Below are 22,990 nucleotides of genomic sequence, written 5' to 3' on the forward strand. Positions count from 1 at the left end.
TTTGAAATCTAGATGTATTTTAGGACCATAAAGAGGTGTGCTAAAAATGGTGAGTATCGGTCTATGTTTTGGTATAGCCCCCATATAGACCCGATTTAACTTCTTTGGCTTCTAGAATCCGTAGTTTTTATCCAATTTGCCTGAAATTGGAAATCTAGATGTATTTTAGGACCATAGAGAGGTGTGCCAAAAACGGTGAGTATCGGTCCATGTTTTAGTATAGCCCTCATAAGACCGATCTCCCGATTTAACTCCTTGGGTTTCTAGAAACCGTAGTTTTTATCCGATTTGCCTGAAATTGTAAATATACTGATATTTTAGACTCACAATAACGTGTATCGGATTTAGTTTTTATGGGCCCATTTGGTAAGGCCTCCATATAGACCGATTTCCATGCTTGAGGGTATAGAAGGCCCACTGATCATGCTTGAATCTTGATGCTTGAATCTGAATGTAAAATTTCCAGATTTTACTTCTCGTAATCATTTAAATAATGGAAGTGAAAAACTATAGATTTTAGATTTCAAATCAATGTGTCAGAAATCGATATTTCGATGTGTTACAAACGGAATGACAAACTTATTATTCCCCCGTCACCATTCTATGGTGGTGGGTATAACAAGGAAATTAAAAAAAAAAAATATATATATATATATATATATATATATATATATATATATATATATATATATATATATATATATATATATATATATATATATATATATATATATATATATATATATATATATATATATATATATATATATATATATATATATATTTTTTTTTTTTTTTTTAATTTCCTTGTTATACCCACCACCATAGAATGGTGACGGGGGAATAATAAGTTTGTCATTCCGTTTGTAACACATCGAAATATCGATTTCTGACTATATAAAGTCGATATATATTCTTGATCAGGGAGAAATTCTAAGACGATTTAACCATGTCCGTTTGTCTGTCTGGCTATCTGTCTGTTGTAATCACGCTACAGTCTTCAATAATGAAGTAATCGTGCTGAAATTTTGCACAAACTCGTCTTTTGTCTACAGGCAGGTCAAGTTCGAAAATGGGCTATATCGGTCAAGGTTTTGATATAGTCCCCATATAAACCGACGTCCCGATTTGTGGTCTTGGGCTTATAGACACCGTAGTTGTTATCCAATTTGCCTGAAATTTGAAATCTAGATGTATTTTAGGACCATAAAGAGGTGTGCTAAAAATGGTGAGTATCGGTCTATGTTTTGGTATAGCCCCCATATAGACCCGATTTAACTTCTTTGGCTTCTAGAATCCGTAGTTTTTATCCAATTTGCCTGAAATTGGAAATCTAGATGTATTTTAGGACCATAGAGAGGTGTGCCAAAAACGGTGAGTATCGGTCCATGTTTTAGTATAGCCCTCATAAGACCGATCTCCCGATTTAACTCCTTGGGTTTCTAGAAACCGTAGTTTTTATCCGATTTGCCTGAAATTGTAAATATACTGATATTTTAGACTCACAATAACGTGTATCGGATTTAGTTTTTATGGGCCCATTTGGTAAGGCCTCCATATAGACCGATTTCCATGCTTGAGGGTATAGAAGGCCCACTGATCATGCTTGAATCTTGATGCTTGAATCTGAATGTAAAATTTCCAGATTTTACTTCTCGTAATCATTTAAATAATGGAAGTGAAAAACTATAGATTTTAGATTTCAAATCAATGTGTTATTTCTTCTTTTTCTTGCACACTTACAAGAGATGTTAATGATTCCTCTAAAACTTAAAAAATGATTCTGGATTTATACAGAATCGGATGTAGTCTTCATAGGTAAAATCTCTAAATTTATCTTCAGGAAGTGTACTAGTTGAACTGCTCTGCTTGGGAGAAATCTGTCATCAAACCCACCTGAAATTTAAAAGGAAACTATAATATATAATTCATGGTGGTGGGTATTTAAGATTCGGCCCGGCCGAAGTTACTGCTGAATGTTTCAGAAATGCATTAGATATTTTTTTCTTAAAACAGGGAATTTTTGGGGACGAAAGCGTCCCAATTTGGGGACAAGAGCCAGGAAAGTACTTTTAACACTTATTCCATGTACCCTTAGAAAACAGAGAAAATTTTCCTTAGGTGATTTTCCTAAATTTTTATAATTTATTTGCTTACTTTAATGACATAGGCTAAAAATGAGAAATTATACAAATGAACAGTGTGGCCAGGAAATTTTTTCGGTTTACCTTACAAGGTCAAAAATGTTCCCTACATTCCCAAAAACTTTTACCTATAATTTTCCCTACAAATTTAAACAAAAATTGCAAAAAATGTGGTTTTATGTGTTTTATTATCTTAAAACATATGAAAATTGAAACTTTAGCATGTTTCCCAAGTTCTGATTTACCACAGCTCATGAGTTTGCCCAAAGCAATTAATTTTAGTTTTTTATTGTTTTTAATGGTGTCTGAAGAAAATTTCCTAGAAAATAAAAGTATAGCAGCAAAAAATTACCCTAATTTTAGACCATTTTTCGCTCGGTAGAATTTTTATTTTTTCTTCTTCAATTATTGAAGACACTTGTATTTTGTAACGAAATAAACATGTTGTTAAAGATCAAGCCTTGGCAGCTTCCGAAGAATTAAACACTAGCAAAAAGCGGCGGCGTACATAATTAATTTTTCTCCCCCAGAGCCACCAAAATGTAAAAATTATTAAAAAATGTAAATGTATTTGTAAAAGTCTACCCCTATGTCCCCCAAGACGCAAAATATTAGAAAAGAAACCTACATATTAGAAAAGAAACCTACATGTCCCTTACTTCTGGCAACACGGCAAATGAAGTACATAATTCTATTAATAAAATTTCTCAACTCGTCAAACGTCGGTATGGTTTTGAGTTATTTTTAAGGAGAATATATTTTTCGAGTTGGTAATTAAATTTTTTAAAAATTATTATTGTACACGAGCTATTTAAAAAGTATAGTTTTTATCAGGTATAAGTTTGTTGACGCTTTGTATGGAATTATAGTTTAGTATAGAATAGTTTTTTTTTTAATTTTTTTTGGGGTTTAGGAATAATTCGAACTTCTTTTCATACCCTTTCCTATATACCTTGATATGGTCTCTATCTTTTAGAGGTAATTTATCATGGAATACTTCATATATCCGCATATGCATTTCTAGTACCCTACCTTAAAAACATTACAACAACAACAACAGTACACCCATATGTATTTTATCTCCTGTTCAGAGTCCATCTTCACACACAAACTTAGGTGAGTTTGAGAATGTGGTTTAGCATACAATTTGAATTTGTTGTTGTCTGATTTTAAGTGGAAATTTGCACATAACCAAACCGCCAACATCATCACCAACACCACCACTAACTACTACTATCATCATTGTTGCATCGCATCGTCATTTAACATACTTCGATTGGGGCCAGTGCAATAACATTACCGCAACACACCACAAGATATCACTTTTGATTGTTTTTCTTTTTTTTTGTGAAATCCTTCCAAGAAGGTTTTAAATTTCATGGGAGTGGACAAAAATGTTATGAAGTGGTTTTAAATTTAACTAATGGAATTTGATCAAAAGAGGTGGCAAGCGAGATGAGAAGGAAAATGCACAAGAGAAGTTTTTTGGTGCATGAGACTATGCCTTTTAGCAAATGTGAAAGAGTCACCTCTCATAGATCGTAGAAGAAGAAATGTAACATAATGTTATACACTCAATAAAGTTTGGGACATTAATTAAATTTATACGGTAGAAAAAGTAATTGAGTATTTTTATTTTCTGAAAGAAAAGTAAAAAAAAAGAAAATACCACAACAACAATTACTCATAACACAAAAAACTTTAAAGGGATATAACAACTATTAAGTTTTACAAGGAAAACTGCTACCCGTAATTTCATCAAATGGGATTTTTTTTAGAGAATTTCGAAAGAGGTGGCAAGCGAGATGAGAAGGAAAAATACTAAAGAGAAGCATACGAGAGACTATGCTTAGTAGCAAAAGTGAGAGTGCTACGATAAAGATTTTTGTTATCGATTTTCATAGATTGTTACATTTAATTCCTTTGATAAGACAAATAGCCGTAAGTTCGCCCAGACCGAATCTTATGTACCCTCCACCATGGATTGCGTAGAAACTTCTACTAAAGACTGTCATCCACAATCGAATTACTTGGGATGCAGTAACACTTGCCGAAGGCAAGGTATCTTAAAACTTCATAACACTGTTTTCTAAATTGTAAGTTAGTCAGTCCATACGGGGTATATATTAAAAAAAGGCCGATTAAATACGTATATAATTCAGTTTAACAAAATTTTCGATAGAAATAAAATTTTGACAACATTTTTGATAGAAATAACATTTTGACAAAATTTTTTATAGAAAAATTTTGACAAAATTTTCTATAGAAATAAAATTTTGACAAAATTTTCTATAGAAATAAAATTTTGACAAAATTATGGATAGAAATAAAATTTTGACAAAATTATCTATAGAAATAAAATTGACAACATTTTCTATAGAAACAAAATTTCAACAAAATTTTCTGTAGAAATGAAATTTTTACAAAATTTTCCATATAAATAAAATATTGACAAAATTTTCTATAGAAATAAAATTTTGAAAAAATGTTCAATAGAAATAAAATTTTAACAAAATTTTCTATAGAAATAAATTTTTTACAAAATTTTCCATAGAAATAAAATATTGACAAAATTTTCTATAGAAATAAAATTTTGACATAGGTTAGGTTAGGTGTCAGCCCGATGTATCAGGCTCACTTAGACTATTCAGTCCATTGTGATACCACATTGGTGAACTTCTCTCTTATCACTGAGTGCTGCCCGATTCCATGTTAAGCTCAATGACAAGGGACCTCCTTTTTATAGCCGAGTCCGAACGGCGTTCCACATTGCAGTGAAACCACTTAGAGAAGCTTTGAAACCCTCAGGAATGTCACCAGCATTACTGAGGTGGGATAATCCACCGCTGAAAAACTTTTTGGTGTTCGGTCGAAGCAGGAATCGAACCCACGACCTTGTGTATGCAAGGCGGGCATGCCAACCATTGCACCACGGTGACATAATTTTCTACAGAAATAAAGTTATGAAAAGTTTTTCCACAGAAATAAAATTTTGACAAAATTTTCTATAGAAATAAAATTTTTTTATAGAAATAAAATTTTGACAGAATTATCTATAGAAATAAATTTTTTACAAAATTTTTTATAGAAATAAAATTTTGACAAAATTATCTATAGAAATAAAATTTTGAAAAAAAAAATCTATAGAAATAAAATCTTGACAAAATATTGTATAGAAATAAAATATTGACAAAATTTTCTATAGTAATAAAAATTTGGTACATTATTTTTGGCTCGGGTGGCAACCATGATTAAGAATCGATATGGACGAATTTTTATGTAAGTGGGGATCGGCTATATATAACTACGAATATATACCGATATGGATAAATTTTGGCATGGTTGTTACTAGCGCAATGTACCAAATTTCAAATGTACCAAATTCCGGAGGTCAAATCTGGGGATCGGTTATGGGGGCTTTCTATAATTATGGACCGATATGGACCAATTTTTGCATGATTGTTAAAGACCATATACTAACACCACGTACCAAATTTCAACCGTATCGGAAGTTAGCGTGATTTCAATAGACGGACGGACGGGCATGCTTAGATCGACTCAGAATTTCACCACGACCCAGAATATATATACTTTATGGGGTCTTAGAACAATATTACGATGTGTTACAAACGGAATGACAAAGTTAATATACCCCCATCCCATGTTGGAGGGTATAACAAATGTAACAATTAATCATAATAAAAAAAAATACCTCCAACATAACAACTATTAAGTTGTATAAGGAATATTTCATCAAATTGGAGAACATCGGCGAGCCTACAATTTGCCGAATAAACAATAAAATTAATGCTACTATTTTACATTTTATTGCAAATAACAAATATGTGCTTCGATAAGAGCTTAAAAACCAATACTTTCAATAAATTGTTAAGTCATCATAACCATGGTAGCGCCTTTGTAAGGTTTGTTTTATGTAAAATAGCAGATGTTTCTTGAAGTTTATTTAGGATGGTAATAGCTGACTAACTGATAGCACCTGTTGTATACATTTTTTTATAGAGTTTATAAAACATTAACCAAAATTTCAAAAGAACGATTATACTCATAAACAATCATCCAACCACTCAATAGTTTCAGATATGGCAACTATGAACCTCATAAAATATCTCTGTTATCTATACAACAACAATGTCAATAGCTTAAATTCACCACCCTAGATTAGTTAAGAAAATTCTAGTAGTACATACGAGTATATACAGATTAATTTGGGAAAATACATTAAACTTACTTATGTGGGTTAAAACAAAACAAATATGATCATCTCTGGGGGGTTTCACTGATATCGCTATAATTCTTAGATTTTCCCACATTAATATTCATTATATCCGTTTGTAATATTTTTTCGTGTTAAGTGATTCCGGTTTTCGTGTTAGTCCCCAAAAAAAATTTCAATACCCTCAAGATCAAAGATTCGTATTTATTCCATAATTCATTGATTACTAATAATTGAATTTCTAATGATACTTCATGTGGTCGATACCAGATGATTGACCAACAATCATTGGACATATCGATCATTACCAAGTTGTTTCTCCATAAAAGGCTTGTGAATAATATCATGATATTAATAAATCCAAGCCCACATGTTTCGATATCCGTGTTACATTTTAAAACGAGTCATTCCATAAATGGTTAGTGGTGATGGCGACTCTATAGTAAATTACCACTACACATTGTAATTTCCTCTATCATAAGCGCCGCCAAAGTAGATGACCATGAATATTTTAGTTCTTGATCTAAGACAATTTGCAAGAACAAGAGTGTAATAACCACATGACAGTAACTTTCATTACATACACACACGCCTCATGCCATCGTGTACTGGTTATTCGCTCTTTTTACACACCTGGGATAAAATACAAAAACAAACTCTCTTAGAAACAAAGCCGCAATTTTTTTATGTATTCTGTATTAAATCATAGTAGTGTTGCCAATTATCTGGTTTTAGCAATAATTGATTGATGTTTAGACAAAGAAAAGGTAATACGGTTGTGCGAATAGAAAAAATTCAAAGAAAATTTCTATAGCCGATTTAACTTTATTTTTTGCCAAATTTACCATATTTGAATTAATTTTTGCTTAATTTAATGACATAAAATAAAAATGAAAAAATGTATATACATAATTTTATTAAATTCGAATTCGCACAAAATATTAAAATTTTTTTCTAAAATGAGTACATTTTACTCAAATTAGATCTGTCTTGAATTCCGTGTACCTCTTAAGATATATACAATTTTTTAACTTAACTCTTAATTCCTTCAAACTATTACATTTTCTTAAACAATATAAATTATTGTTATTATTGTTTTTAATAAATTTTCCTTAATTTGACAAAAAATACTAACTTATTTATATAATATTGCAAATAGTAAAATATGTTTTTTCTAAAATTCCACTCCACATTTTCGTTCATGGTTTCTCCAAAGAAATTTGGAAGTTTTTCTCAAGGCACAACTTTAAAAGAACTTCCAAAAATGTTCTCCCAAAGATGTTCTTTATTTTAAATACACATGAAGTTAATTTGAGTCAATTTCTTGATAACTCGCTTTTTTCATATTTTTAATGGGAAATTTATTTTTTTTTTGTGTGTTTCAAACAGATTAAGAATTAATAAAATGGTACAAATTATTTAAATTTAGCCGAAAAAAATGCTAAATCCTTTGTAGAAACATTTTAAATTTTTGAAAATATTTGATCACAAAAGTTCCAGAATTGAATTAAAAATCATAAAAAATTTTTAAAATTATTTATTTGTCAAAATATAACAAAATTTCTTAATTCACATCCAAAACATTGAATTCGCCTCACACCTTAAGAAGTGATGAAATTCAGTACGGCGGCTGTTGAAATCGTGGACATCCGTCCTATGACAAGCCCATGTTATGGTGTTTTCTTTTCTGAAAAAAGTGCTTTGCCTTCATTTTGTCTGTACAGAATGCGCATTTTTAAAATGTTACCAGCAACCTAAAAAAATACTATCATTTCAGCGGGCAGAAAAGAATTCAAAGAAGGAAACAGGGCAATCGCAGCACTCTCGTTTGTTGGCAGTGCTGAAAATGCCCGTCATTTGCCTCTAATGGTGGCGGTATTTTCACAACAGAATTCGAAGCCTTTTCGAACTTTTGCCTTTTTTTAGAAAAGAATCTAAAGAGTACATTTTCCGGGCAAAATGCAAAAAAGTGTGCATTTTTTACAAGAAAAGAAAACGCCATTAAATTCGTCGCTTTTGCGTCAATTTGCACCACTTCCGGATCCAAAAACAGAGAGAATAAAAACACAAGAGGACGAAAATTCTCTTGTACAAAAACAACAAATGTCAACCATATAGATGTCGCACAATGCCTGCAGCTTTGGTATTACCGACGTAGCGGTCGAAGCGCTGATTTGATAAATTCTTTATAAAGGTATAGTCAGTTATAATTTCAAATTATCTGCCAAACAATTTAGTAAAATGAAAAGATTTATATAAAAGAACATTTGTTATTACAATATAGGTTCTAAATCCCATTTTCCTTACGTTTCGTAAAGCCAGCAGTGAACTGAACTGGGTGACGCCGACACAAATTGTATGATATTTGAGAGAATCGCCGACAAAAACTGCATGATGTTAGAGAAATTTTCCTCATGACTGCCACCTACTGACGCAGTTTCGCTTCATAGTTTCGTCCTCTTGTACCTTTATTGTCTCTGCCAAAAAGAACATTTTCACTACTTTTTGGCGTCGCTTTATTTTTGCTGGGTATTTAGGGGTGTTTTTTTTTCTTCCCTAAGCCATTATTTAGTTAGGGTATATATTTAATCAACGCGAACAAGTGCCTACTGGAAATATTGGAACCCACATATGTACACTGAAAAAAAAAAAACTTTACCGATTCCACAGATTTTGTCTTTACACTTATAATTTTGGTCTTCCTTCCGAGCCAAAGAAGCGGACAATTCAAGTAAGGATACATTTAAGACAAATTTTTCTTTTAAATTTGTTTTTAGAGAACACCAAAAGTTTTTCAGCTGTGGATTATCCTACCTCAGTAATGCTGGTGACATTTCTGAGGGTTACAAAACTTCTCTAAGTGGTTTCACTGCAATGTGGGACGCCGTTCGGACTCGGCTATAAAAAGGAGGTCCCTTGTCATTGAGCTTAACAAAGAATCGGGCAGCACTCAGTGATAAGAGAGAAGTTCACCAATGTGGTATCACAATGGACTGAATAGTCTAAGTGAGCCTGATACATCGGGCTGCCACCTAACCTAACCTAAATATTTGTCTTCGAAGTTATCGGAATGATAATGAGATTAGTTGTACAACCAATTTTACAATCACATTCACATTTTATTCAAATTTTCTGAGCTAAATGTTTGCGGATAATTTTGAGTCGAGATGATTATAATAATAGTATTTTTTGCTAAAATTTTGAAGTTTAAAATTGATTTTATCAGTATCAAATTGCTATATAAATTTTGTAGAAATTTAGCTCCGAAAATTTGAATAAAATGTAAATTTGATTGTAAGTTTGGTTGTAAAATTAATCTCATTACCATTTGGATGACAAATTGATTTTATAATGGATAATTGTGCGCCGCCGAATTGACAAATTTATATCGACTTAGCCGTCAATCCGCCGGAGAAAAAAAATTTAGTGTTAACCGTCGTCGAAAAAATGGGCCGACTTCATTTTCTGGTGGAGAGTTAGTTGTACAACTAATCTTAAAACAAAATTTACATTTGCTTCAAATTCTCTGAGCTAAATTATTATAACAATTTGATACTAATTGATTGTGGGTGGAAAGTTCAAAATTTTGGCAGAAACTACAACAATTAATAATAATAATAATAATAATAATAATAATAATAATAATAATAATAATAATAATAATAATAATAATAATAATAATAATAATAATAATAATAATAATAATAATAATAATAATAATAATAATAATAATAATAATAATAATAATAATAATAATAATAATAATAATAATAATAATAATAATAATAATAATAATAATAATAATAATAATAATTAATATTGTTTCTGATTTAAATCAATACATTTGATTAATTTGCGGCTAAATTTGAGTCGAGATGAGTCGATATAGTGTGTAAATATAACCATAGCGATAGGCGGTAGGCGAAACATTTTTGCCGCAACGGCAAATACAATAAGCTTGACGGCGAATAATTCCCTTTTTCACGTTTCCTAGCGTTTTTGTTGTCAATACAGCATGCTTTGACAATATTAAACAATGAAGTTGAATAAAAACATACAATGGGTTGTTATTTGTTGAGTTATTTCAAGAAAAAATAATCTACACGTGTCCAGGCAACAGCAATTCCTAGTGGTGAGTTAAAAAAATTGATAAGCGGTGGCAACACTATACCAGTTTTCGCCAAGGAGTTAGAATAAGTTTTAATTTAGCGACACGCCGCTAGCCGTCACGGTATTCCGTCGCGAATTTTGGGCTTCCCATAAGAAATACACGTAATTAAGTGTTTGCCTACCGCCTATCGCTATGGTTATATTTACACACATATTCGGCGGCGGCGTCGGCTGGTACAAACTGGTCGATCTCTTCATTCTCTGGTCAAGATGCAAAAAGCAACAAAATTTCATTATTTTTAAGATTTTTTTCGGAATTATTAAAGCTAAGTTGACCTTAGTCCAACAAAATTTTCTTTCATGTAAAGATACCCATTTTTAGGTCAAATCACTTAACTTTAAGGACAAACGACTTCATTGAAATGTTTATCGACGTTTGGACAACGAAAAAACTTGAGATCAGAGAAATGCGTCTTTTGTGGTAAGCAAAATTGGCATAATCGTGCAATATTTTTTTTCAGTGTATGTTGGTTGAAGCCATGGGTAGTCGACAGTCCATTTACTATTCGCTTATTTAGGACAAATGCATAGCTTAACCGTAGTGCTTTTCAATTCTAAGAACTTGGCAACCCTAGCTCATATAATTGAGAACCCAAATCAATACACTCGAAGAAACAAGTAATCAAACCACTTGTTGAGTTATAATATTTAAGATATCTTTTTATGTGTAGACCAGTTACTACTTTGCCGGTATTTGTTGATTCCTTTGTTTATTTCAAAACAATAGAATATCTCGAATATTTGTGTCTTTTTGGCATAGCAACAACATTTTCTCATTAACAATTCAGAATACCTATATTTTTTGTTTGAAAACAATTAAGTCGATAATTAATATAAATATGATTTGACAAGATCTATTAATGAATGAATCGCCTTCTTTTTAGAATGCAATTAAGCTAATCTCTTTTAAATTATTTTCTACATTTCAATTTTGTCTATTCGTTTCATACAGTTTTGGTCAAAATTATAGGATCACTTACAATAATATACACTGAAAAAGCAGTGAACCCTTTTCCATTGCAAAATGAACTAATCTGTAGTAATATTGACCATGATTTAGCCCTTAAGATTTTTTTCAACTTGTCTAGTTTATAATTCTCTTAAATTTTAGTTAATCTATAACATTGTATTTTAGTTCATTTTTACAACACCATAAGATTTATATACCCCTACCAAGTTAAAAAGTCAGTATTATTTTGGTTTACCTGCTTATTTTTTGGGAAACCCGATAATAAAAAGTGGTTAACAGTCTCTTTAAAATGTCGACGACTAAACTATTTTTAACCCTGGACAGTCATCCTTCGTCAAAATGACGACGCATAATTTCAATTTCGATCTAAAATGTATTTTAGTCGATTGGGAAATGATAAATTTAAGCTATACTAATTAAACTATTTTATGAATTTTTGTTGTATACTAATTAAAAACATATTGAATAAGAAAATATTCTCAAATTTGGTTCTCATTTTTGCTCACAATGCAAATTATAGCGTCTTGAAATATGCCGTAGTCAAAATGACGAAGGATGACGTTAGTGTACAAAAAATAAGGATGACTTTCCAGGGTTAATCAATCATTCCACAGTACAGAGAAATTAAATAATTAAAGGAACAACAACCCGTTTTACTATTATGAAAATTTTCATACATTAAAATTCAACTTTCTTTAAGCAAAAGTACTTTATTATAAAAACTTATGATGAGAGTTCTTAGTACAATATTTTTGTGAATAAAAATTATGACCACGTGGAACAAGAAAGTAGTTTATTTTAACTCGCTATTTGGACATTTTGACTTTTCCTTAGTTTTTTATTCATCGTTACATATCTTGCTGAAAAAAAAAAATGGAAGGAACAATGAAAATTGTTCAAAATTAACATGTAATAAAATATAATTTTTAATCTCTTTAAATTAGCTTGTAACTTACCATATTTGGGGGCATTTTATTAAATGGTGTAAGGAATTCAACTTTTCTTAGATAAAAGTACTTCATAAAGTTTGTACCTGAAACAATTAGAGAAATAATGAATTAAGTAATATATTAACTCATAAAACTGTGTTGTTATCGATGTGAAGGACATAATACAATAAATATTCTTGTCAAAAGAAAGCCAAAGTTTTAATATAAAACTTACCAATTCTCTATTAAATTGTACGCAGAGGTTAAAAAGTTATCGAAATTCATTTGGGGATACTCTGAAATTAAATATTTATTTTTTACATTAAATAGAAAACATAAAATTGGTTTCCAAAAAATCTAATTAAAGAAATAATATGCATAAAAAAAAAACTAAATATTCTGGTTAAAAGAATGTTAAAGGAAGCTTACCAATTCATAAAAATGTTTCCAAATTGTTATTCTGAAATTAAATATTTGTTTTTTACAATAAAAATATTAAATTGCTTTCCAAAAATATTTGATTAATGTAATACTAAAATAAGGTATTAAAACATGTAATTTTGATCATAAAAAGGTCATAAAAATTTAAATATTCTAGTGAAAAGAAAGCCAAATTTTAAAAGAAAACTTACCACTTCTCTATTAAATTATACGCTGAGGAGGAATATAAAAATATGCCCGAATCCATCTTGGGGTTGCTCTGAAATTAAATATTTGTTTTACAACAAAGAAAAACATTAAACTAGTTTCAAAAAAAAAAAAAATAATAATAATAATAATTAGCAAATAATGATATAAATAAAAAATGTCCTTTTTAAAAGAAAACCACATTTTTAAAAGAATACTTACCAATTTATGATTAAACTATATGCTGAGGTGTAACAAAAATGTTCCAAAAATATTTGATTAAAGTAATACTAAAATAAGGTATTAAAAACCTGTCATTTTTGACAATAAAAATGTCATTAAAACGTAAATATTCTAGTGAGAAGAAAGCCAATATTTAAAAGAAAACTTACCACTTCTCTATTAAATTATACGCTGAGGAGAAATATAAAAATTTGCCCGAATCCATCTGGGATTGCTCTTAACTTAGATATTTTTTTACAACAAAGAAAAACATGAAACTTGTTAAAAAAAAATAATAATAATAATAATTAGCAAATAATAATATACATAAAGAATATTATTTTTTAAAAGAAAACCACATTGAAAAAGAACTCTTACCTATTTATCATTAAACTATACGCTGAGGTGTAACAAACAATTTTCCAAATTCATCTGGAGTTACTCTGAAATTGAATATTTATTTTTTACATTGAATAATAACAAGTATAAACGGCCGTAAGTTCGGCCAGGCCGAATCTTATGTACCCTCCACCATGGATTGCGTAGAAACTTCTACGAAAGACTGTCATCCACAATCGAATTACTTGGGTTGTGGTATCTTAAATCGTTTTCTAAATTGTGAGTTAGTCCATATATTAGACAACAAAAATATGTGTAAGTAAGTCTACAAATAATTACGAATCGATATGGACTTTTGCACGGTACGTAGGGAGCCAGAATTGAAATATGGGGGTCGCTTATATGGGGGATATATACAATTATTGATATGGACCAATTTTTGTGTGATTGGGGATCGATTTATCTGAGGGCTATATATAACTATAGACCGATATGGACCTAGTTAGGCATGGTTGTTAACGGCCATATACTAGCACAATTTCAATTGACTCGGAAGAAATTTGCTCCTCCAAGAGGCTCCAAAACCAAATCTAGGGATCGGTTTATATGGGGGCTATATATAATTGTGGACTGATATGGACCACTTTTGGCATGGTTGTTAAATATCATATACTACCACCACGTACAAAATTTCAACCAGATCGTATGAATTTTGCTTCTCCAAAAGGCACCGGAGGTCAAATCTGGGGATCGGTTTATACGGGTGCTATATATAATTATGGACTGACATGAACCAATTCCTGCATGGTTGTTGGATACCATATACTAACATCACCTATCAAATTTCAACCGAATCGGATGAATTTTGCTCTTCCAAGGGGCTCCGGAGGTCAAATCGGGGGATCGGTTTATATGGGGGCTATATATAATTATGGACCGATTTCGACCAATTTTTGCATGGGAGTTTGAGGCTATATACTACCACCATGTACCAAATTTCAGCCGAATCGGATGAAATTTGCTTCTATTAGAGGCCTCGCACGCCAAATCGGGGGATCGGTTTATATGGGGGCTATATATAATTATGGACCGATGTGGACCAATTTTTGCATGGTTGTTAGAGACCATATACTAACACCATGTACCAAATTTCAGCCGGATCGGATGAAATTTGCTTCTCTTAGAGGCCTCGCAAGCCAAATCGGGGGATCGGTTTAAATGGGGGCTATATATGATTATGGACCGATGTGGGCCAATTTTTGCATGGTTGTTAGAGACCATATACTAACACCATGTACCAAATTTCAGCCGGATCGGATGAAATTTGCTTCTCTTAGAGGCCTCGCAAGCCAAATCGGGGGATCGGTTTATATGGGGGCTATATATAATTATGGACCGATGTGGACCAATTTTTGCATGGTTGTTAGAGACCATATACTAACACCATGTACCAAATTTCAGCCGGATCGGATGAAATTTGCTTCTCTTGGAGGCATCGCAAGCCAAATTTGGGGGTCCGTTTATATGGGGGCTATATATAATTATGGACCGATGTGGACCAATTTTCGCACGGTTGTTAGAGACCATATACTAACACCATGTACCAAATTTTAGCCGGATCGGATGAAATTTGCTTCTCTTAGAGGCCTCGCAAGCCAATTTGGGGTCCGTTTATATGGGGGCTATACGTAAAAGTGGACCGATATGGCCCATTTGCAATACCATCCGACCTACATCAATAACAACTACTTGTGCCAAGTTTCAAGTCGATAGCTTGTTTCGTTCGGAAGTTAGCGTGATTTCAACAGACGGACGGACGGACGGACGGACGGACATGCTCAGATCGACTCAGAATTTCACCACGACCCAGAATATATATACTTTATGGGGTCTTAGAGCAATATTTCGATGTGTTACAAACGGAATGACAAAGTTAATATACCCCCCATCCTATGGTGGAGGGTATAAAAATTAAATTAGATAAAACAATTTCAATATACTTTCCATTTCAGCATTTTTTCCTAAATATTGAACATTCTTAATAACTTTTTTCTAAGCTACCGATCATCACTTCGCCATCGTACATCTCATCGCAAAAATATTAATAACTTTCATTTCAAAGTTTTAATAAACAAACACCAATATATGTCGCAAAAAACCAAAATATTCCATACCTTTATATTCCCTTGTTACATACTTGCTAAAAAGATGCAACAGCCCACGCCAACTATACAACTGAAGCATACCAAACAAACCCAAGCAAAACCAAAACATTCGTACAACAACAAAAACACATGTGCCTTCATTGAAAACAACACCTCATCCAGACAAATAAACCATTCGCGAATAATAAACACACACACAGAAACCACTGAAAGAACAAAAACAACCCCACGCTCAGATATACACAACATCCCCATCATTCGCTACCATTTCTCATTATTGCATTGCATGCTCTCACTCTCAAAAAAATTTCAAGTAACATCATCTTTACATTAAACATATTCCACTTTGACGAGAAATATCTCTGTACTATGCATTAGTTAAAATTAGCAAAAACTTCATGAAATGATATCTACCCATTTTTGACGAAAATGTCTATAAATTTAATTACATGTGAACTAAAAATATTTCATTGGGTATTTTTTTACCAACAATTATTAACTATAGGAATTGTCAGTAAGAAATTGCTATCCACTTTCAAGTTCATTTTTCGTAAAAAATATTTTCTCATACAAAAAAATCTTATGGTAAATTGCACTTATTATTTAGAAAATACTTTACATTTCACAAGTAGTTTTATAGCATGACAAACGAATTTTTAACTACCACTTAAGAAATTTTTTAAGGAAATTTCCATCGTATTTTGTAGGCCATGAACTAAACGATTGCTACTAAGAATTTGTAAAATTTCCTTTCGAGTAGTTAATTTTCGTTGAAGATACGAAAAATGAACTAAAATTCTGGAAAATTATTGTAATAAATTATTGTAAAAATCTTCTTTTTTTTCTGTGTATCAATTAATTTAAACGATATGTCTTTTAATCAAAATAATCAAAGGACAAAACATCTAAATGTATAGAAGGGCCACAAGTTTCAAAGATGGATAACCAAAATTCAACGAGAAAAATATTAAAACTAAGATTAAAATCTTCTTTTGAATTAAAATGTATGTATCTGTACTGGCAATGAAGTTTGTCCTTAATATTGTGTAAATATTTTTCCCTTTAATTTAGATTGCACGTTCTTTCATATTAGTTTAAAATTTTTCATAGGAAGAAATTTTCAAAGTCATATTAATTTATAGCAGGACCGCAAGTTTTAAAGATGGGTATCCTAAATTTAACGAAAACAAAATTTAACTGAGGGTATGAACATTCTTCCATTTAAAATTTATTGACTATCAAGGAAATTTGTATTTAATATTGTGTAAATAAATTGCCCTTAAACTTTAGTGATTTCGTTTCGGAAAAAAAATTGTTGCCTACACAGAAAAAATTTCACCAAAATATTTCCAATTAAAATTTTAATTAAATTTTTGAAAAATATGCAATTGAAAATTTAATTGATTCAAAAAATCTATCACAAATATTAATAGTATCAATTATTATACCCTCCACCATAGGATGGGGGGTATATTAACTTTGTCATTCCGTTTGTAACACATCGAAATATTGCTCTAAGACCCCATAAAGTATATATATTCTGGGTCGTGGTGAAATTCTGAGTCGATCTGAGCATGTCCGTCCGTCTGTTGAAATCACGCTAACTTCCGAACGGAACAAGCTATCGACTTGACTCTTGCCACAGGTAGTTGTTATTGATGTAGGTCGGATGGTATTGCAAATGGGACATATCGGTCCACTTTTACGTATAGCCCCCATATAATCGGACAGCCAAATTTGGCTTGCGAGGCCTCTAAGAGAAGCAAATTTCATCCGATCCGGCTGAAATTTGATACATGGTGTTAGTATATGGTCTCTAACAACCATGCAAAAATTGGTCCACATCGGTCCTTAATTATATATAGCCCCCATATAAACCGATCCCCCGATTTGGCTTTCGGAGCCTCTAAGAGAAGTAAATTTCATCCTATCCGGCTGAAATTTGGTACATAGTGTTTCCCAGATTTGACCTCCGGAGCCCCTTGGAAGAGCAAAATTCATCGGATTCGGTTGAAATTTGCTACGTGATGTTAGTATATGGTATCCAACAACCATGCATGAATTGGTTCATATCAGTCCATAATTATATATAGCCCCCATATAAACCGATCCCCAGATTTGAACTCCGGTGCCTTGTGGAGAAGCAAAATTCATCCGATCTGGTTGAAATTTGGTACGTGGTGGTTAGGTTAGGTTAGGTTATGTGGCAGCCCGAGGTATCGGGCTCACTTAGACTATTCAGTCCATTGTGATACCACAGTGGTGAACTTCTCTCTTATCACCGAATGCTGCCCGATTCCATGTTAAGCTCAATGACAAGGGACCTCCTTTTTATAGCCGAGTCCGAACGGCGTTCCACATTCCAGTGAAACCACTTAGAGAAGCTTTGAAACCCTCAGAAATGTCACCAGCATTACTGAGGTAGGATAATCCACCGCTGAAAAACTTTTTGGTGTTCGGTCGTAGCAGGAATCGAACCCACGACTTTGTGTATGCAAGGCGGGCATGCTAACCATTGCACCACGGTGGCTCCCGTGGTGGTAGTATATGATATTTAACAACCATGCCAAAAGTGGTCCATATCAGTCCATAATCATATATAGCCCCCACATAAACCGATCCCGAGATTTGGTTTTGGAGCCTCTTGGAGGAGTAAATTTCCTCCGAGTCAGTTGAAATTTGGTACATTGTGCTAGTATATGGCCGTTAACAACCATGCCTAACTAGGTCCATATCGGTCAGATAAATCGATCCCCAATCACATAAAAATTGGTCCATATCAAGATCATAATTGTATATAGCCCCCATATAAGCGACCCCCATATTTCAATTCTGGCTCCCTACGTACCGTGCAAAAGTCCATATCGATTCGTAATTATTTGTAGACTTACATACCTTTGTGTCTAATATATACCACGTGTGGACTAACTCACACTTTAGAAAATGATTTAAGATACCACAACCCAAGTAATTCGATTGTGTATAACAGTCTTTCGTATAAGTTTCTACGCAATCCATGGTGGAGGGTACATAAGATTCGGCCTGGCCGAACTTACGGCCGTTTATACTTGTTTTTTAACTGACTTCGGTGGTTGATACTATCATTTCTGTGATTAAAAATTAATTGGATCAATTAATTTCGTGATTGAAGACAACAAATATATGTGTGTGTACTCTTCAAGATAATGTCTCCTTTTTTTTTGAGAACTCCATTTTCTCAACTTGAATTTTATCCTAATCCTTTGATGTTTGAAAAATGTTTGAAAGCTTATTGAATATAAGCATTTCTTCTTTAGTGTTTGTGTTCGTCGTTTGTCCAAAATTTCGCTCGAGAGATGTATTACTTCTTTGTGATTTAGTAGATTAAAATGAATGAATAGTGTGGTTCATTGTTAATCATTAAAAAAACGATATTTTGCTACTGTTTCCTATGGATCCATAGACAAGTGTATACACCCAGAAAAAAGTGCCTTCGAAACTAAAGGAAAAAATTTTCATCAATATAGTTTATCCATTTTATTTCCATTAAGGTAAATTTTTGTGAAAAATAATAAAATTTTCTCGTTTCAGTAAAAAAATCCTAAACTGTAAGCAGTTAGGAATAGTTCATTAACTAGAATAAGGCATGGAATTTTACTCATACTATTTTCTTCGCTGGGTATAAGAATTTACTACTGAACAAGAAAATTTTATTCACTGATAACAAAGCATTCGTAAAAATAAACAAACCGAACTAAAACCAAGTTTCTCAAAATTAGTAAAATTTCTTATAAAATGATAATTGCGACTTCCTTTATAATAGAAAGTTTTTCATACATACGAACAACACTTGGCATAGAAAAATATTTTAGTTCATTCGTACTAAGAAGTATGCAATCCTTTCAAAACTTAAGGAAACACACTTGTTAGAATATAGGAAATTTTCCTAAATTTCTATTGTCTACCTGTAATCGATAACTGTCATCGTAATCGATGTGTTTGCGCGTGGGTGTAATCGATATATTTGCGCGTCGGTTGTTTTTTTAGTTGGAATCGCGTTGTTTTGGTATACGGAGAGATTGTTAAAAAATAATTTGGTAAAATAATATAATAAATAACAAATAAAATATATAAAATATTTGTTATTTTAAATTGGTGAGAAAAATTTTCGTTTTTTTAAATAAATCTATCAATGTTCGTGATAGTGTATAAAGAAAGAAAACACCAGCAGAATAACAACCCTTTCATTTGTCTTCATTTTGGAATCTTCAATTATCAGGTAATATTCAGTGACGCTAACATTTTGCAACAAAAATGTGTTATGATTTTTTATATTTGTAGGTATTGAAATTGTAAAAGGAGGACAAAATCGTTAGGCAGCAACTTATTAAAAGTGAAAAGTACAAGAAGAAGAAAAAGTGCGTTTTACAGTTGATAATATCACACGGAAATTGGAAATAGTGGAATAATAAACTAATATTTCAAAGAGATTCGATGCTGTTGATTCTTAATAAATATATTCAATATATTAATAAAACATGTCTTTTATTGAAGATAAAATTGCTTATAGAAATAAATAAAATTGTATTTAAAAACGAAGGTAAGCAGTTCTAATTATGAAGTAAAAGTTTTACCACAAATGTGTAAGATTTGTCGAAATGAATGAAAAAATTTCAATAAAATCATTCCATATATGAATTCAAATTAGTTAAATTTTTTCATCCTGTAGTATAGTGGTATATAAATATAGGAAAATGTTAACTAATATATGGAATGCATTATTCCTAATTTCTACGAAAATCACATCGTTCAAACAAATAAAAATGTCTTTGGCGCTATACGAAGTTCAACTTTCTTCACAATGAGTTCATTTTAACTTAAAGAAGGGGTCACTTTTTTCTGGGTGTAACATAATATGAAGGTGTCAAAATTTGCACCAATCTGGTGACATTTATTTATTCATTAGTAAGAGATATTTTTTGGTCAACATACAAAAATGATTATTAGCCAAATATTTTTGTTAATTGCTGAAAAAATGAACTGAAACACTTTCTATAACATTCACTGATTGTCTCTCAGCTTTTATCTAGTTACGGTTATTGTCAAGAGAGTAGAAGTGAGAAGAGTACTTGCCATTATTTTAGCACAACATTTATAAGTACTGTAATGGTGACAATAACAATAACTGATACGCACATTTGTCATACATATACATAACACTCATGTATTCATATGTACATGTACCACAATGATCATGATAAAGACTACTGTGAGTGAATTACTTTGTTTCGTTTTGTAGATTTTAGAGATTCGTTTTGCTTTCATCTTTTTTTTACATTTGTTCTTTTCTGTTAAGGAATTCAATAGCATATACAATTAACAGCATTGTTGATCATTATCATATGTTTTTTAGTATCTTGTTTTGACGACAACATGATTGGAGACAATCGATGAAAGAATCTTCGGTTATTATTGTGAATGTCACCAAAAACATTCATGCACTGTGAATAAATCTGCTCAGTTTCTTTAAAGTGAAATAATTTAATTTCCCCAAAATATTTTTATACAATAATATTCATCGATCTAGTATATTTCATTTCTTTACATCACTTTTGATTTTTTTCGGCTTCATTTCATTTACATACTACATTCATACTGCATACCATAAACAAAAGCGTGTATTTATTTATTTAGTTTATTAACAGTGAACTTGCGGAAATTAAGGTATTACAATGATGTAGACTTCTACAGAAGCTATGCCATAGATAAGTCAGTTTTTTTCTCCTGTGAATTATTACAATATTCATTGTCAACAGCGGGTCGAGATGTACGCGAATGCGTATACAATCAGAGAATCGTTTAAATAAATATTGACTTTGTCATAAAACGAGAATTTTTCAGAGTATTTTTCTGACGCACGATTTTTTGCTTCTCTTGAATTGTAATGACATGCATGAGTATCTTCTCTTAAATATTACATATAATACGATGATAGTATTAATTAATAATATTAAAAATTAATTTTTGTAATTCTATCTACATATTAGCAAGTTCAGACTGAAAATGACTAAAAATACAGGCCTCGAGCTCGGTTTAATAACAAAATTCGCTTGGAAAATTATATTTATTTATTTCAAAAATCCTTATAAAACCTTCCCAAAAGAACTTCCATGGAAGTCTATAGACATCGGCTCAAATACCCTCAGGGTGAAATTTTTAATTTTATTTTAATTATTTTTTTAAATCTTTTTTGTTCTTGTTTGTCCAAAATTTAAACTTATACTTTAAACCGCCAAATAGCGTATTTTCTAAGACTGGTCCAAAAGAACTTCATGTAAGTGGAAAAAATTGATGGAGGACTTCGGGATGGAACAGCTTCCAATTAGTTTTGCGATACTAAAACCATTAAATTAAGGTCAAACTAATTGGATCGGATAATTGGAAATTTGCCAACTTGCCTCAAAAATGCCTTAAGGCGCTGAGGCCTTAACGTTATTGTAAAGTTTTTAATAGAATAATAAATAATATTAATAAAAAAAAGTAAACCACTTTTTAAGAGTTGTTTTATGGAAATCGGACACGCTTCCCCTATATAATACAAAGCTTTTAATCGCCTCTTTCATATGAAAATTTTAGGATCTTATCAGGTCTTTAACAAAATGCCAAATATTTGTGCAGCCTCATAGAAGCTTATTGCACTCAGTTTTGGGTTAAAGAGACCTTCTATTTTTCTAACATTATGGGAAATATTGAGTTGATGTGTATGTATTTAGTCTTATTGTTTAATTTTTTTATCATTAGATTTTGTTTTGTATATCAACTCCATAGATATAAAATTTACCATTGTTTTCTTCTTTTTTTCTAACTTGAATAATATTCTCAGACCTTGGACTATGTGGCATGAGATATTTTTTTTTTTTTTTTGTATATTAACTTACTAATAGCATATCTTTATAAAATTGTATTTTGTATTAAGTGGTATTGTTCTGTCATCATTTGTACAATTTTTTTTAATTTATATAGTATTTTTATGGAAAATAATTTATGCAGGCCTGAACTTAATTTTATATAGTGTTTGTAGTGTATGATTCTCAATTTAAATTCTTTTGTTATTTTTAGTAACTAGTTCGATTCAAAATGAGGAATATTTATTTCGGAATATAGAATAATAAATCCAGAGTTTAAATAAATATATATAAGAAATAACTAAA

General features: G+C 31.3%; 1 protein-coding gene across 1 annotated transcript in view; it reads left to right on the top strand.

Moving 5' to 3' along the window:
* The window catches only part of red (LysM peptidoglycan-binding domain-containing protein red), a 49,813-nt gene that overhangs the window by 2,646 nt on the left and 24,177 nt on the right, over positions 1-22,990 (top strand). The window lies entirely within an intron of this gene.

This window comes from Haematobia irritans, chromosome 1, assembly GCF_050003625.1.
Source record: "Haematobia irritans isolate KBUSLIRL chromosome 1, ASM5000362v1, whole genome shotgun sequence".
Taxonomy (NCBI): Eukaryota; Metazoa; Arthropoda; class Insecta; order Diptera; family Muscidae; genus Haematobia; species Haematobia irritans.